Here is an 18,202-nt window from a genome sequence, read left to right as displayed (position 1 = left end):
GTGATGAGTTGCTGCCTTGAACCTCTACAGTCCATGTGGTGTAGGTACACCCACAGTGCAGTTAGGAAGGCATAATGCCAGGTGGCTCATCAGGTTTCATTCCTTTAAAACGCTTCATGGCAGTTTGGTACAAGTGAGTGGCTTTGCTAGGCCATTTCAGAGGACATTGAGAGTCGCCCACGTCACTGTGTCTGGAGCCACATGTAGGCCAGGCCTGGTAAGGATGGCAGATTTCCTGCCCGCAAAGGCACATAAGGGAACCAGAGGACTCAGGCTGAGCTTTAATTCCAGATTTATGAATTGAATTTACCACCAGCTGCCATGGTGGGATTCGAATGCTTGTCAAATGGCGGAGCAGACTTAAGGGGCCGAGAGGGCCTATTTCTCCTCCTGTTTTGTATGTTGACATGTCCCCAAAGCATTCGCCCCGGGCCTCTGGATTACCCATCCAGCGACATTGCCACTGCATCACCATCTACCCAAGGGCGCCTCCAAGCCTGTCCACCATCGACAAGGTACAAGTCAGGAGTATGATGGAATACCCTCCACTTGCCTGGATGAGTGCAGCTCCAACAACACTCGAAGCTCAACACCATCCAAGACAAAGCAGCCCCGCTTGATTGGTCCCCCTTCCACAAATATTCAAACCCTCCACCACCATCGCACAGTGGCAGCCGTGTGTACCATCTACAAGATGCACTGCAGTAACTCACCAAGGTTCCTTAGACAGCACCTTCCAAACCCAAGACCACTACCATCTAGAAGGACACGAGCAGCAGATACCTGGGAATCCCACCGCCTGGAGGATCCCCTCCAAGTCACTCACCACCCTGACTTGGAAATATATCGGCCGTTCCTTCACTGTCGCTGGGGCAACATTCTAGAACTCCCTCCCCAACAGCACAGTGGGTGTACCTACACCTCAAGGACTACAGCGGGTCAAGAAGGCAACTCACCACCACCTTCTGAAGGACAACTAGGAATGGGCAATAAATGCTGGGCCGACCAGCGACGCCCACATCCCATAAATGATTTTTTTTAAAAAGTTAAATACAAAACAGGACAGCAATTTGGGAGATGGAGAATAGGAATTTCTCAATAGCCACAAGTGAGTAGTGCAGAGATGCAAAAGTGAATTAGCACAGCACCGTTACCCGAGGAAGGAGAAAAAATACAGCGTGACAGGTTGACATAGGAAATTTCCATTACAAATGTGGACATGGAACTCAATAATAAAAACGATGAGACCATTCTGGTAACAATAGTGAGGATTATCAGACGGTGTGTGGATGCAATGTTTCAATAAAACATTGGTATTTCTTTGTGCCATGTCTTCCATAGGCCATAATTAATGGATGCTATGGAAACTATTTGCAGAACAACCATGAAAAGGTCGTTGTGACATTGCATGGCAGGTGCTGACGTGTGCGAACTCGCACGTGTTTCGAAGCCTGCAGAAATGTGCAGTTGCTGCGGTTTGTTTACCGAGCTGCAGATTTGCTGCCTGGGATAATTGTATTCCTGTTTAAGCAGGGATCTCGCAGACACAGTACAAGGTCTAACTTTATTATCCAGAGTCCGCAAAAGTGTTGGTTATAGATTGACGAAAATGCTTTGTTCCATTGCAAATGCACATGTGCCAGTTTCAGGATGGATGTGTGTGAAAATCTAATGGAGTAGAACAGTGATTTGGGGTTACAGATAAACAATCACTGTAAGTAACGATGCAGGTTCATTGAATCATGGAATCATTGAATTTAGAACATAAGAACTAATGAAATGAAATGAAAATCGCTTATTGTCACAAGTAGGCTGCAAATAAAGTGACTGCGAAAAGCCCCTAGTCGCCACAGTCCAGCGCCTGTTCGGGGAGGCTGGTACGGGAATTGAACCGGGCTGCTGGCCTGCTTTGGTCTGCTTTAAAAGCCAGCTCTTTAGCCCTGTGCTAAACCAGCAGGAGTAGGCCATCTGGCCCCTCGAGCCTGCTCCGCCATTCAATGAGATCATGGCTGATCTTTTGTGGACTCAGCTCCACTTTCCCGTCCGAACATCATAACCCTTAATCCCTTTATTCTTCAGAAAAATATCTGTCTTTATCTTAAAAACATTTTTTTTTTAGAAATATTTTAATTCAAATTTTTACATATTTTCAACAAACCCCCCCCCTTACAGAAAAGAGAAAAACAAAGAACACATAAATAAACATCTTACAACTACATCACAAATTCCCCCAATATACAAACCCCCCCTTAAGCAATAGTACACACAGTAGAAAACACAAAGTACACCCCCCCCCCCGGGTTGCTGCTGCTGCTGACCCCCTCCTAACGCTCCGCTAGTAAGTCTAGGAACGGTTGCCACCGCCTGAAGAACCCTTGCACAGACCCTCTCAAGGCAAATTTTACCCTCTCCAATTTAATGAACCCCGCCATGTCGCTGATCCAGGCTTCCATGCTCGGGGGCCTCGCATCCTTCCACTGTAGCAGAATCCTCCGCCGGGCTACCAGGGACTCAAAGGCCAGAATATCGGCCTCTTTCGCCTCCTGCACTCCCGGCTCGTCCGGTACCCCAAATAGTGCCCACCCCCAGCTCGGCTTATCCCAGGTGTTCACCACCTTAGACGCTGTCCTCGAAATACCCCTCCAGAACCCATCCAGTGCCGGGCACACCCAGAACATATGGGTATGATTTGCTGGGCTCCCCGAGCACCTCGCACACCTGTCTTCCACCCCAAAGAACCTGCTCAGCCTCGCCCCTGTCATATGCGCTCTGTGAAGAACCTTAAATTGTATCAGGCTAAGCCTGGCGCAAGAGGAGGAAGAATTTACCCCACCCAGGGCATCCGCCCACGTACCCTTGTCTATCTCCTCCCCAAACTCCTCCTCCCATTTACCCTTTAGCTCCTCCACCGAGGTCTCCTCCTCCTCCTGCATCTCCTGGTAGATCGCCGAGACCCTGCCGTCTCCAACACACACCCCCGAGAGCACCCTATCCTGGATCCTGAGTGCTGGAAGCAGCAGGAACTCCCTCACCTGCCGTCTTACAAACGCCCTTACCTGCGGGGGAGCCCAAATTTTTCCTCCAGCGCCCCAAGGCTCGCAAACGTCCCATCTAAAAACAGGTCCCCCATCCTTCTAATTCCTGCCCTGTGCCAGCTCAGGAACCCTCCATCCATTCGCCCCAGGACGAACCGAGGGTTCTCCAGGATCGGGGACCAAACCAAGGCCTACCTCACCCCTGTGGCGCCTCCACTGCCCCCAAATTTTCAAAGTCGCCGCCACCACCGGACTCGTGGTGTACCTAGTCGGCGGGAGCGGCAGCGGTGCTGTCATCAACACTCCCAGACTCGTGCCCACACAGGACGCCATCTCCAGCCTCTTCCACGTCATCCCCTCCCCCTCCAATACCCACTTGCGTATCATCGCCACATTGGCAGCCCAGTAATACCCACACAGATTAGGTAACGCTAACCCTTCTCTGTCCCTACTCCGCTCCAGAAACACCCTTCTCACCCTCGGGGTCTTTTTCGCCCATACAAACCCCATGATGCTCCTGCTGACCCGCTTAAAAAAGGCCTTTAGGATCAGGATGGGGAGGCACTAGAATATAAAAGGGAACCTCGGGAGCACCGTCATCTTCACCGACTGCACCCTACCCGCCAAGGAGAGTGGCAGCATTTCCCACCTTTTAAACTCCTCCTCCATCTGCTCCACCAGCCTCGTCAAGTTGAGCTTGTGTAGGGCCCCCCAGCTCCTGGCCACCTGGATCCCCAGGTACCGAAAACTCCTTTCCGCCCTCTTCAGTGGAAGCTCGTCTATCCCCCTTCCCTGGTCCCCTGGGTGTACCACGAAGAGCTCACTCTTCCCCACGTTAAGCTTATATCCGGAAAAGTCCCCAAACTCCCTGAGTATCTGCATCCGCACCCCCCCCCCCCCCCCCCCCCCCAACCGGACCAGCCCCCTCCAGTTCCTGGACTCCCTTAGAGCCATAGCCAAAGGCTCAATGCAAATAGCAAGGGGGATAGGGGGCACCCCTGCCTCGTCCCCCGGTACAGCCGAAAGTATTCCGACCTCCTCCGATTCGTGGCCACACTCATCACCGGGGCTTCGTAAAGTAGCCTAACCCAACTAATGAACCTCTCCCCGAACCCAAACCTCCTCAACACTTCCCAGAGGTACCCCCACTCCACCCTATCGAAGGCCTTCTCCGCGTCCATCGCCGCCACTATCTCCGCCTCCCCCTCCACTGTAGGCATCATGATTACGTTAAGGAGCCTCCGCACATTGGTATTCAGCTGCCTCCCCTTAACAAAACCTGTGTGGTCCTCGTGAATCACCCCCGGGACACAGTCCTCAATTCTGGTAGCCCACACCTTCGCTAACAGCTTTGCGTCCACGTTGAGGAGAGAGATTGGCCTATACGACCACACTGTAGTGGGTCCTTGTCCCGCTTCAAGATCAGCGAGATCAGCGCCCTAGACATCGTCGGGGGTAGCGCCCCCCCCCCCCGCCCCTAACTCACCTAATTGAAAATCCTCACTAATAGAGGGCCCAGCTGGTCCATGTACTTCCGGTAAAACCCATCTGGCCCCGGTGCCTTCCCCGCCTGCATACTCCCCAGCCCCTTAGTCAGCTCCTCCAGCCCTACCGGTGCCCCAAGCCCAGCCACCTGCTCCTCCTCCACCCTCAGGAACCTCAGTCGATCCAAAAATCGACGCATCCCCCCCTCCTCAGTCGGAGGCTCAGACCTATACAGCCCCTCATAAAAGTCTCTAAATACCCCATTTATTCCCACCGCACTCCGCACCATGTTCCCCCCTTTATCCCTAACTCCCCCAATCTCCCTCGCTGCCTCCCACTTCCGAAGCTGGTGTGCCAACATCCGGCTAGCCTTCTCCCCGTACTCATACACCGCCCCTTGCGCTTTCCTCCATTGTACCTCTGCCTTCTTGGTGGTCAACAGGTCGAACTCGGCCTGGAGGCCTCGTCGCTCCTTGAGTAGTCCCTCCTCGGGGACCTCTGCATACCTCCTATCCACCCTTAAAATCTTCCCCACCAATCTCTCCCTCTCTCTCTCCTCTCCTTCTTCTCCTTGTGGGCCCTAGTGGAGATTAGCTCTCCCCTAATCACCGCCTTCAGTGCCTCCCAGACCACCCCCAACTGCACCTCCCCATTATCGTTCGCCTCTAGATAGCTTTCAATATACCCCGGATCCGCCCGCTCACTTCCACATCCGCCAGCAAGCCCACATCCAGGCGCCACAGCGGGTGCTGGTCCCTCTCCTCCCCTAGCTCCAGCTCTACCCAATGCGGGGCATGGTCTGAGATGGCTATGGCTGAATACTCTGTGCCCTCCACCCTCGGGATTAGTGCCCTGCTCATAACGAAGAAGTCTATCCGGGAGTAGGCTTTATGGACGTGGGGAAAAAAATAAAACTCCCTGGCCCCCGGCCTGACAAACCTCCATGGGTCCACTCCTCCCATCTGGTCCATAAACCCCATCAGCACCTTGGCCGCTGCCGGCCTCTTACCCGTCCTGGACCTGGAGCGGTCCAATGCTGGATCCAGTACCGTGTTGAAGTTCCCCCCCATTATCAAGCTCCCTGCTTCCAGGTCCGGAATCCGGCCCAACATGCACCGCATAAATCCGGCATCGTCCCAATTCGGGGCATATACATTCACTAATACCACCCGCTCCCCCTGCAGCTTGCCACTCACCATCACATACCTACCTCCATTGTCTGCCACGATGTTCAGCGCCTCAAACGACACCCGCTTCCCCACTACAATCGCCACCCCTCGATTCTTTGCGCCCAACCCCGAGTGGAAAACCTGCCCTACCCACCCCTTTCTCAGCCTAACCCGATCTGCCACCCTCAAATGCGTCTCTTGGAGCATAACCACATCTGCCTTCAGATCCTTCAGTGCGCGAACACACGGGCCAACTTGACCGGCCCGTTCAGGCCCCTCACATTCCAAGTTATCAGCCGGATCAGGGGGCTCCCCCTCCCCCCCCCCCCTGCCGATTAGCCATCCCCTTTCCATCAGTCCGGCCCCGCCCTCTCTGGCGCAGCTCCCTTTTGCGGCCTAATCCCAGCTCCCCCACCTCGGGCCTCCCATCTCTCCTCCCCCCAACGGGGCCCCGTCCTTCCAACCACCAATGCCCACACTCTCTCAAAACCCCCACTTCGAACCATTTCACCCTACCCCACCCAGCACCCAAGGAAACAATACAGAACAGAATAGAACATCCCCCAAAGCACAGTAACCACAGTAGCCCTCCACGACCTCCCCTCACAACCGACCCTCAGTCCGTGTCCAACTTTTTGGCCTGAATAAAGGTCCACGCCTCCTCCGGCGTCTCAAAGTTATGGTGCCGGTCCTTTTTTTTAAAAAATAATTTTTTATTAAAGGTTTTCATAAAATATCAATAACAAAATGAGAAAGAAAAAAGAACCCAACAGGGTTAAGTACAAAACACAATCTAAAAAAGCAACCCCCCCAAACCCCTCCCCCCCGTGCCTAAATAATAAATTAACATTAACACCCCGACTTAAGACAACAGGTGTATACACCCCCTCAGACCCTCCAGTGTAAATAACATAAACAAAAATAAAGTAAACCCCCCACCCCCCCAACCCCCCAAGCTGCTGCTGCCATTGACCAATGTCTATCGTTCTGCTAGAAAGTCTAAGAACGGTTGCCACCACCTAAAGAACCCTCTCAAGGCGAATTTCACCCTCTCCAATTTAATGAACCCTGCCATATCGCTGATCCAGGATTCCACGCTTGGGGGCCTCGTATCTTTCCACTGAAGGAGAATCCTTCGCCGGGCTACCAGGGACGCAAAGGCCAGAATTCCGGCCTCTTTCGCCTCCTGCACTCCCGGCTCCTCTGCCACCCCAAATATTGCGAGCCCCCAGCCTGGTTTGACCCTGGATCCTACCACCCTCGACACCGTCCTCGCTACGCTCTTCCAAAATTCCTCCAGCGCTGGGCATGCCCAGAACATATGGGTGTGATTTGCTGGGCTCCCTGAGCACCTAACACACCTGTCCTCACCCCCAAAGAACCTGCTCATCCTTGTCCCGGTCATGTGTGCCCTGTGCAGCACCTTAAACTGTATGAGGCTGAGCCTCGCGCACGAAGAGGAAGAGTTCACCCTCCCTAGGGCATCTGCCCACGTCCCCTCTTCGATCTCCACTCCCAACTCCTCCTCCCACTTACCTTTCAACTCCACCACCGAGGCCTCCTCCTCCTCCTGCATCACCTGGTAAGTTTCCGAGATCTTCCCCACTCCCGCCCCCCCCCGAGAGCACCCTGTCCTGTACTGTGTGTGGCAGTAGCCGTGGGAATTCCACCACCTGCCGTCTGGCAAACGCCCTTACCTGTAAGTACCTGAAGGTGTTCCCCGGGGGGGAGACCATACTTCTCCTCCAGCTCACCCAAGCTCGCGAACTTCCCGTCCACAAACAGGTCCCCCAACTTTCGTATGCCTGCCCTGTGCCACCCCGAAACCCCTCCACCTGTTCTTCCTGGGGCGAACCGGTGGTACCCCCGTAATGGGGTCCACGTCGAGGCCCTAACTTCCCCCCTATGCTGCCTCCACTGCCCCCAAATTTTGAGGGCCACCACCACCACCGGGCTCGTGGTATACCTCCTTGGAGGGAGCTGCAGCGGTGCCGTTGCCAGCGCCCCCAGACTCGTACCCACACAGGACGCCGTCTCCTGCCTCTTCCTTGCAGCCCCCTCCATCACCCACTTGCGCACCATTGTCGCATTGGCGATGGTGCCGGTCCTTAAACGTGACCCACAGTCGCGCCGGCTGCAGCATCCCGAATTTCACCACCTTCTGATGCAGAACCGCCTTAGCCCGATTGTACCCGGCCCTCTTCTTGGCCACCTCCGCGCTCCAGTCCTGGTATATACGGACCTCTGCATTCTCCCACCTGCTGCTCCGCTCCTTTTTTGCCCATCTTAGGACACACTCCCTGTCCACCAAGCGGTGGAACCGCACCAATACCGCCCGTGGCGGCTCGTTAGACTTGGGCCTCCTCGCCAGGACTCAGTGGGCCCCATTCAGCTCCAGGGGCCTCGGGAAGGCACCCGCACCCATCAACGTGTTCAGCATCGTGACCACATATGCTCCAGCATCCGACCCCTCCATTCCCTCCGGGAGACCCAGAATCCGCAGATTCTTCCTCCTCGACCGCTTCTCCATGTCCCCGAACTTCTCCTGCCATTTCTTGTGCAGCGCCTCGTGCGCCTCCACCTTCACCGCCAGGCCCAATATCTCATCCTCATTCTCCGAGGCCTTCTGCTGCACCTCCCGGATCGCCGCCCCTTGGGCCTTCTGGGTCTCGACCAGCTTGTCGATCGGAGCCTTCATCGGCTGCAGCAGCTCTGCTTTCAATTCCGTGAAGGAGCACTTGAGAAACTCCTGCTGCTCTTGCGCCCACGCTGCCCGGTCTCCACCCGCCGCCATCTTGGTTTTCCTTCCTCGCACTTTCCGCTGCACCAGAATTACTTTTTTCACCACTCCACTCCTGGTCCAATCCATACAGTGCCGGGGAAATCGTACTGACACCTTCCCACACTGGGAACCATCGAACAAATGCCGCGGGGGCCCCTCAAAAGAGCCCAAAAGTCCGTTTCTGGCAGGAGCTGCCGAACGTGCGACTTAGCTCAGCAAAGCCACAACCGGAAGTTCATCTTAAAAACATTTAATGAAGGAGCCTCTACTGCTTCACTGGGCAAGGAATTCCCTTTGGGTGAAGAAGTTCCTCCTAAACTCAGTCCTAAATCTACATCCCCTTATTTTGAGGCTATGGCCCCGAGTTCTGCTTTCACCCGCCAGTGGAAACAACCTGCCCGCATCTATCCTATCTATTCCCTTCATAATTTTATATGTTTCTAGAAATCTCCCCGCATCCTTCTAATTTCCAACGAGTACAGTCCCAGTCTACTCAACCTCTCCTCGTGATCCAACCCCTTCAGCTCTGGGATTAACCTAGTGAATCTCCTCTGCACACCCTCCAACGCCAGGTAAGGAGACCAAAACTGAACACAATACTCCAGGTGTGGCCTCACTAACACCTTATACAATTGCAGCATTACCTCCCTAGTCTTAAACTTCATCCCTCTAGCAATGAAGGACAAAACTCCATTTGCCTTCTTAATCACCTGTTGCACCTATAAACCAACTTTTTCCGACTCATGCACTAGCGCACCCAGGTTTCTCTGCACAGCAGCATGTTTTAATATTTTATCATTTAAATAATAATCCCTTTTGCTGTTATTCCTACTAAAATGGATAACCTCACATTTGTCAACATTGTATTCCATCTGCCAGACCCTTGCCCATTCACTTAACCTATCCAAATCCCTCTGCAGACTTCCGGTATCCTCTGCACTTTTTGCTTTACCACTTATCTTAGTGTCGTCTGCAAACTTGGACACATTGCACTTGGTCCCCAATTCCACACAGACAGTGACCCAGAGCCGGGATCGAACCTGTGACCTCGGCGCCGTGAGACAGCAGGGCTAACCCACTGCGCCACTGTCATTATATTATTGAATGGCGGGGCAGGCTCGAGGGGCCGAAAGACCTACTCATAGAATCCCTGCAGTGCAGAAGGAGGCCTCTATATGGAGGAGGTATAGACCTGTTTCTGTGCTGTTAAAGCTCTGTAGTTCAATGTAACGTGGGGCACCTCAGCTACGCTTGTGTTGGTTACTGGTTATCCCAGGGACCTTCGTCTTATTTGTCTTAGTTATACGGGTTAGGGATAGGCTGGAGGTCTTGTGGTGCAGTGGGTTGTGCCCCTGCCTTTGAATAAGAAGCTCTGGGTTTGAGTCCCACCCCGCAAAGGTACGTTCACAAAGGTGGCAAATGGAATTCAGCCAGGAACAGTGCAAGGTGATGCATTTGGGAAGGTCAAACAAGACTGTGGAATACACAGTAAATAGGAGGATACAGAGCGATGTAGAGGAAGTGAGGGTATTTGAATGGGGCTCCACCGATCCCTGAAGGTGGCAGGGCAGGTCGATAAGGTGGTTAAGAAGGCACGTTATTAGCCTCCCTTTATTGGCCGAGGTACAGACGTTTAAGAGCAGGGACGTTGTGTTGGGGCCATATAAAATACGAGCGAGAGCACAATTTGGGTACTGTATGCCGTTGTGATCACCTCATTACCAAAAGGATGTAATTCCACGAGAGAAGGTACCGAGGAGAGGATAAAGTTGCCAGGGCTGGAAAGGTGCGGCAAAAAGGAAGATGGGATGGGCTGGGAATGCTTTCCTTGGGAAGAGGAGGCTGAGGAGCTTTTTTAAAAAGAAATTTAGAGTACCCAATTCATTTTTTCCAATGAAGGGGCAATTTAGCGTGGCCAATCCACCTGGACTGCACAGCTTTGGGTTGTGGGGGTGAGACCCACGCAAACACGGGGAGAATGTGCAAACTCCACACGGACAGTGACCCAGAGCCAGGATCGAACCTGGGACCTCGGCGCCGTGAGGCAGCAGGACTAACCCGCGCTAAATTGCCCCTTAATTGTAAAAAATTAATTGGGTACTCTAAATTTTAAAAAACCCAATTCTGATGAAGAATCAAATGGACTCGAAACGTTCACTCTGATTCTTGCTCCCCAGTGAATTTTTTCCAGTGTTTTTGTTACCACTTTACAATGATTTGACAGAGGCAGCTACAAGTAGCATGGTAGCATGGTGGTTAGCACAATTGCTTCACAGCTCCAGGGTCCCAGGTTCGATCCCGGCTTGGGTCACTGTCTGTGCGGAGTCTGCACGTTCTCCCCGTGTGTGCGTGGGTTTCCTCCGGGTGCTCCGGTTTCCTCCCACAGTCCAAAGATGTGCAGGTTAGGTGGATTGGCCATGCTAAATTTCCCTTAGTGTCCAAAATTGCCCTTAGTGTTGGGTGGGGTTACTGGGTTATGGGGATAGGGTGGAGGTGTTGACCTTGGGCAGGGTGGTCTTTCAAAGAGCCGGTGCAGACTCGATGGGCTGAATGGCCTCTTTCTGCACTGTAAATTCTATGATAAATTCTATGTAGAGGATTGGCCATGCATTAGCAAAAATCTCATCATAATAATAATAATCTTTTATTGTCACAAGTATGAATTTACTGTGAAAAGCCCCTAGTCGCCACATACCGGCGCCTGTTCGGGTAAGCTGGTATGGGAATTGAACCCGCGCTGCTGGACTTGTTCTGCATCACAAACCAGCTCTCTAGCCCATTGAGCTAAACCAATCCCAAAAAGTGTAAAGGCTCAAGGAGCCCAATGATCTACTCTTGTTCCTTTGTATGATGGTCCTGTAAAAGTGCCTTGGGGATGTTTATTGTTAAATCAATGTAAATAATTATCGTGTTTCTGTGCTTATTCCTCAACAAGGTTCTTCCTTTAACAGGAGAAGTTTTGTCACGCACATCTGAGCGTTTCCAGCATGTTCTCTTCTTATTTCACATTTCCAGAATTTGTCCCATCTTGCTTCAGACTTGGAGTGGGGCGCAGAATTAAAACAGCATGCTACCAGAATCTCGGGGTCATGTTTGCGGAATGAAAGGAGATGCTAAGCAAAGTGACGGCACACATATGAGGGGCAGGTGTAGCCCCCCTGTGACCTGCGCCGCCATTCAATAAGAGAATGGCTGATCCGATTGTAACTTCAACCCCACATTCCCACCTCCATCTTAAATGAGTGACCCTTTATTTTTAAAATAATGACCCCTGGTTCTAGTCCTTGAGTCATATAGCACAAAAAAGGTCCTTTGGCCCAGCGCGTGTGCACCAGTCAAAAATAACCACCTAAATATTCTAATCCCATTTTCCAGTTCTTGGCCCATTGCCTTGGCTGCCGTGGCATCGCAAGTGCACACCTAAATACTTCTTAAATGTTCTGAGGGTCTCTACCTCCACCACTCTTTCAGGCAGCGAGTTCCAGACTCCCACCACCCTCTGAGTGAAAAGGTTTTCCCTCACATCCCCTCTAAACCTCCTGCCCCTTACCTTCAATCTATGCCCCCCCCCCCTCCCCCCCCCCTCCGGTCATTGATCCCTCCACTGTGGTGATGTGCCCATGGGCTATATCATAGTTGGATGGTCACAGTAAGAAGTTTTACAACATCAGGTTAAAGTCCAACAGGTTTGTTTCAAATCACTAGCTCAACCGGGACCTGGGATTCATGTCGCATTACATTCACCCCCCCACCATCTGGCCTGGGTTTGCAAAATCCTACGAACTGTCCTGGCTTGAGGCAATTCACACCTCTTTAACCTGGCATTACCCCTCTCTCTGGATCTGTAAAGACTTAATTACCTGCAAATGCTCGCATTCCAAGCATTGTCTGGCATCTTTGACTTTGTCTGTATATATGTTTCTCGAACCTACCTCTTCATTCACCTGAGGAAGGAGCAGCGCTCCGAAAGCTAGTGATTCGAAACAAACCTGTTGGACTTTAACCTGGTGATGTAAGACTTCTTACTATGCTCGCCCCAATCCAACGCCTGCATCTCCACGTCATAGTTGGATGGTGTGTGATCTCCAACCAGCAGGTGGCGGTACAGGCACACCATGCGGTCTCTCGACCAAGGTCATGTGACCTGTGACTTCAACAGAAAGGGAGATACATCCAGTCACCTTCAGAAGAAGTGGAGAGGGTAAGAAGACGTACAGGCGAATGGTCAGTGCTAGGTGCAAGTTCCAGAGGGAGAGGAGTAGTTAGCAGACTTCATGATAACGTGCTCCGGATCAGATTGCTGTCTTACCACACGAGACTCAATAAAAGATTCTGGTTTGGACAAGTCAAAGTGTTTGATGTGTTCCTTCATGAAATACAAAGGACCAAACACAACAGCCACCAGGGGGAAATGTTTCTTCCTGTCTATCTAAAGGGGCTGGTTTAGCTCACTGGGCTAAATCGCTGGCTTTTAAAGCAGACCAAGGCAGGCCAGCAGCACGGTTCAATTCCCGTACCAGCCTCCCTGAACAGGTGCCGGAATGTGGCGACTAGGGGCTTTTCACAGTAACTTAGTTGAAGCCTACTCGTGGCAATAAGCGATTTTCTTTTCATTTCATTTATCTATGCCTATCAACATTTTATACTTTTTAATCATGTTGCTCCCTCCCGCCACCCCCCCCCCCCCCCCCTGCCCCCCTCAGTCTCCTCTGCTCCAGGGAAAGCAACCCCAGTCTATCCAATCTCTTCATGTCTAAAATTCTCCAGACCAGGCAACATCATGGTAAATCTCCTCTGCTATCACATCCCTCCTATAATGTGGATTCCAGACCTGCACACAATACTCTCGCTGTGGCCTAACCAACATTTTATACAGTCCCAGCATAACATCTTCCGATAAGGGGAAACATCCTCTCTACTTCCACCCTGTCAATACCCCATCGGGACCTTAAAGGTTTCAATCAAGTAGCCTCTTGCTCTGTTTTTTTTTCTTTTCCAATTAAGGGGAAATTTAGCGTGGTCAATCCACCAACCCTGCACATCTCTTGGTGTGCGCGGGTGAGACCTATGCAGACACGGGGAGAATATGTAAACTCCACACGGACAGTGATCTGGGCTGATCTCTTACTCTCATAAACTCCAGAGGATGCAAACCTAACTGTTATGGGCCAGAGTTTAGGGAACCCCAAAGTGTATCATGGAGTTCACCTGATCCACAACTTTTAATAGATTGTGGTATGGGGAGCACACGGCCCACTCTACAGGTGTGGTACAGCAGAAATGGAAAAGTATTTTTTAAAGCAAAACAATGTTTATTCTATGAACTCAAGTTAACCTTTTTAAAACATACAGTGAACATCTTAGCAACCATTAATTCAAATACAACTCCCAAAGAATACAACACTAAGTAATTCTTAATAACTTCCCAAACGACATCCAGGAGACAAAAGAATCACCTTTTAACAGAAGCACATCAGGTTGACATTCACTACTGAGAACATTTATAATTCTGAATTCACCAAATGATCAAGAGATAGTCTTTTCATGACAGAGAGATCAACAGTACACCTGCTCTGTCTGGCTTCAGCTCCAACACTGAAAAAACAAAAACAAAAAAACACAAACAACCCAAGCTTTTCTCAAAGTGAAACTAAAAAGCAGAGCCAGCGCTCAGCTCCACCCACACTCTGACATCACTGCAGTAACATGAGCAGATGAAAACACTTCCTCAGTGTTTCCCTCCCTACCCCCTCCTCTAACCAAAAGAAAATATGCTGTAAAGATCAAGAGGAAGGCTCGAGGGCAGGTAGAAGTAGAAAGAAGTTGAACCGTGATGTCACAGCCTGCAGATAAGGGATTGGCTGGTGACTGGTAAGTAGTTTTTCTTTTATTTTCCCTCAGGTGTTATCGTGTGGGGCGCAGAGGTTGCTGAGTGAGTGCTTGCTGAGAAGGGGAGTAAATTTTTTTTAAAACTTACTGTAGGGAGTTTCCAGCTGAATCCAGTCGGAGTGAGGACAGAGTGACTGCTGGGTAAGTAGTAAAGATTTAATTTGTTTGTGCAGGCCAATAACAGCTGATTGCTGTTTTTGTGTGGGGCACAGTGGTTGCTGGTTAAGTGTTTTATTTTTACCTATATTTACGTTGGGCAGTTTCTAAACCCTAGACACTACACTTGTAGTGTTCCCCCACCCTTCCACCTCCTTTAACCTAAGGGGTAGAGTGAATAACAGGTAAGCTCTTTCTTTTTCTTTTTTATCTAGAGGGGATGGCAGGGAAGGTAGTGCAACGTTCCTCCTGCAGAATGTTTGAGGTGAGGGACGCCGTCAGTGTCCCTGCTGATTTCATCTGTGGGAAGTGCACCCATCTCCAGCTCCTCAGAAACTGCGTTAGGGAACTGGAGCTGGAGCTGGATGAACTTCGGATCATTCGGGAGGCAGAGGTAGTCATAGATAGAAGCTTCAGGGATGTAGTTACTCTGAAGAATAAAGATAGATGGGTGACGGTGAGAGGGGCTGGCAGGAAGCAGTCAGTACAGGGATTCCCTGTGATCTTTCCCCTTAGTAACAAATATACCGCTTTGCATACTGTTGGGGGGGGGGACGGACTTACAAGGGGTAAGCCATGGGGTACAGGTCTCTGGCACAGAAGGAAACGGGGGAGAGGAGTATAGCATTAGTCATTGGAGACTCCATAGTTAGGGGGATAGATAGGAGATTCTGTGGGAATGAGAGAGACTCGCGGTTGGTGTGTTGCCTCCCAGGTGCCAGGGTCCGTGATGTCTCGGATCTTGTTTTCGGGATCCTTAAGGGGGGGGGGGGAGCAGCCCCAAGTCGTGGTCCACATAGGTACCAACGATATAGGGAGGAAAAGGGATACGGATGTAAGGCAGGAATTCAGGGAGCTAGGGTGGAAACTTAGATCTAGGACAAACAGTTATTATCTCTGGGTTGTTACCCGTGCCACGTGCTAGCGAGACGAGGAATAGGGAGAGAGAGGAGTTGAACACGTGGCTACAGGGATGGTGCAGGAGGGAGGGTTTCAGATTTCTGGATAATTGGGGGCTCATTCTGGGGCCGGTGGGACCTCTACAAACGGGATGGTCTACACCTGGACCAGAGGGGTACCAATATCCTGGGGGGGAAATTTGCTAATGCTCTTCAGGAGGGTTTAAACTAGTTCAGCAGGGGCATGGGAACCTGAATTGTAGCTCCAGTACACAGGAGGTTGAGAGTAGTGAGATCATGAGTCAGGTTTCAAAGTTGCAGGAGGGTACCGGCAGGCAGGAAGGTGATTTAAAGTGTGTCTTCTTCAATGCCAGGAGCATCCTGAATAAGGTGGGTGAACCTGCGGCATGGGTTGGTACCTGGGACTTCGATGTTGTGGCCATTTCGGAGACATGGATAGAGCAGGGGCAGGAATGCTTGTTGCAGGTGCCGAGGTTTAGATATTTCAGTAAGCTCAGGGAAGGTGGTAAAAGAGGGGGAGGGGTGGCATTGTTAGTCAAGGACAGTATTACGGTGGCAGAAAGGAAGTTTGATGAGGACTCATCTACTGAGGTAGTATGGGCTGAGGTTAGAAACAGGAAAGGAGAGGTCACCCTGTTAGGGGTTTGCTATAGGCCTCCGAAAAGTTCCAGAGATGTAGAGGAAAGGATTGCAAAGATGATTCTGGATAGGAGCGAAAGCAACAGGGTAGTTGTTATGGGGGACTTTAACTTTCCAAATATTGACTGGAAACGCTATAGTTTGAGTACTTTAGATGGGACCGTTTTTGTCCAATGTGTGCAGGAATGTTTCCTGACACAGTATGTAGATAGGCCAACGAGAGGCGAGGCCATATTGGATTTGGTACTGGGTAATGAACCAGGACAGGTGTTAGATTTGGAGGTAGGTGAGCACTTTGGTGATAGCGACCAAAATTCGATGATGTTTACTTTAGTGATGGAAAGGGATAGGTATATACCGCAGGGCAAGAGTTATATCTGGGGGGAAAGGAAATTATGATGCAATGAAGCAAGACTTAGGATGCATCGGATGGAGAGGAAAACTGCAGGAGATGGGCATAATGGAAATGTGGAGCTTGTTCAAGGAACAGCTACTGCGTTGTCCTTGATAAGTATGTACCTGTCAGGCAGGGAGGAAGTGGTCGAGCGAGGGAACCGTGTTTTACTAAAGCAGTCGAAACACTTATCAAGAGGAAGAAGGAGATTTATGTAAAGATGAGACATGAAGGTTCAGTTAGGGCAATCGAGAGTTACAAGTTAGCTAGGAAGGACCTAAAGAGAGAGCTAAGAAGAGCCAGGAGGGGACATGAGAAGTCTTTGGCAGGTAGGATCAAGGATAACCCTAAAGCTTTCTATAGATATGTCAGGAATAAAAGAATGACTAGGGTAAGAGTAGGGCCAGTCAATGACAGTAGTGGGAAGTTGTGCGTGGAGTCCGAGGAGATAGGAGAGGTGCTAAATGAATATTTTTCGTCAGTATTCACACAGGATAATGTTGCGAGGAGAATACTGAGATTCAGGCTACTAGACTAGGAGGGCTTGAGGTTCATAAGGAGGAGGTGTTAGCAATTCTGGAAAGTGTGAAAATAGATAAGTCCCCTGGGCTGGATGCGATTTATCCTAGGATTCTCTGGGAAGCTAGGGAGGAAATTGGATCTGTTTTGGGGCCACTGCTGTTTGTCATTTTTATAAATGACTTGGAGGAGGGTGTAGAAGGATGGGTGAGTAAATTTGCAGATGACACTAAAGTCGGTGGAGTTGTGGACAGTGCGGAAGGATGTTACAAGTTACAGAGGGACATAGATAAGCTGCAGCGCTGGGCTGAGAGGTGGCAAATGGAGTTTAATGCAGAAAAGTGTGAGGTGATTCATTTTGGAAGGAATAACAGGAAGACAGAGTACTGGGCTAATGGTAAGATTCTTGATAGTTTGGATGAGCAGAGAGATCTCGGTGTCCATGTACATAGATCCCTGAAAGTTGCCACCCAGGTTGAGAGGGTTGTAAAGAAGGCGTACGGTGTGTTAGCTTTTTTTGGTAGAGGGATTGAGTTTCGGAGCCATGAGGTCATGTTGCAGCTGTACAAAACTCTGGTGCGGCCGCATTTGAGTATTGCGTGCAATTCTGGTCGCCGCATTATAGAAGGATGTGGAAGCATTGGAAAGGGTGCAGAGGAGATTTACCAGAATGTTGCCTGGTGTGGAGGGAAGATCTTATGAGGGAAGGCTGAGGGACATGAGGCTGTTTTCGTTAGAGAGAAGAAGGTTAAGAGGTGACTTAATTGAGGCATACAAGATGATCAGAGGATTAGATAGGGTGGACAATGAGAGCCTTTTCCCTCGGATGGTGATGTCTAGCACGAGGGGACATAGCTTTAAATTGAGGGGAGATAGATATAAGACAGACGTCAGAGGTAGGTTCTTTACTCAGGGCCTGTACTGCGCTGTAATGTTCTATGTTCTATGACAGCCATTTCTTAAAGTGGCATTCTCGTGACATAACCTCTCCAACCTTTCCTCATAAGACATAGGAGCAAAATTAGGCCAGTCGGCCCATCACGTCTGCTCGACCCTTCAATCACAGCTTTTACATTTCTCATCACCATTCTCCGGCCTTCTCCCCATCGACCCTGATTAATCAAGAACCTATCTATCTCTGGCCTAAAGACACTCAGTGATTTCCTCATAAGGCAACCCACCCATTCTTGGCATTAGTCGGGCGGCACGGTAGC

This window comes from Scyliorhinus torazame, chromosome 29 (genome assembly GCF_047496885.1).
Source record: "Scyliorhinus torazame isolate Kashiwa2021f chromosome 29, sScyTor2.1, whole genome shotgun sequence".
NCBI lineage: Eukaryota > Metazoa > Chordata > Chondrichthyes > Carcharhiniformes > Scyliorhinidae > Scyliorhinus > Scyliorhinus torazame.
The sequence above is the reverse complement of the archived record's forward strand: the minus strand, read 5'-3'. Positions refer to the sequence as shown.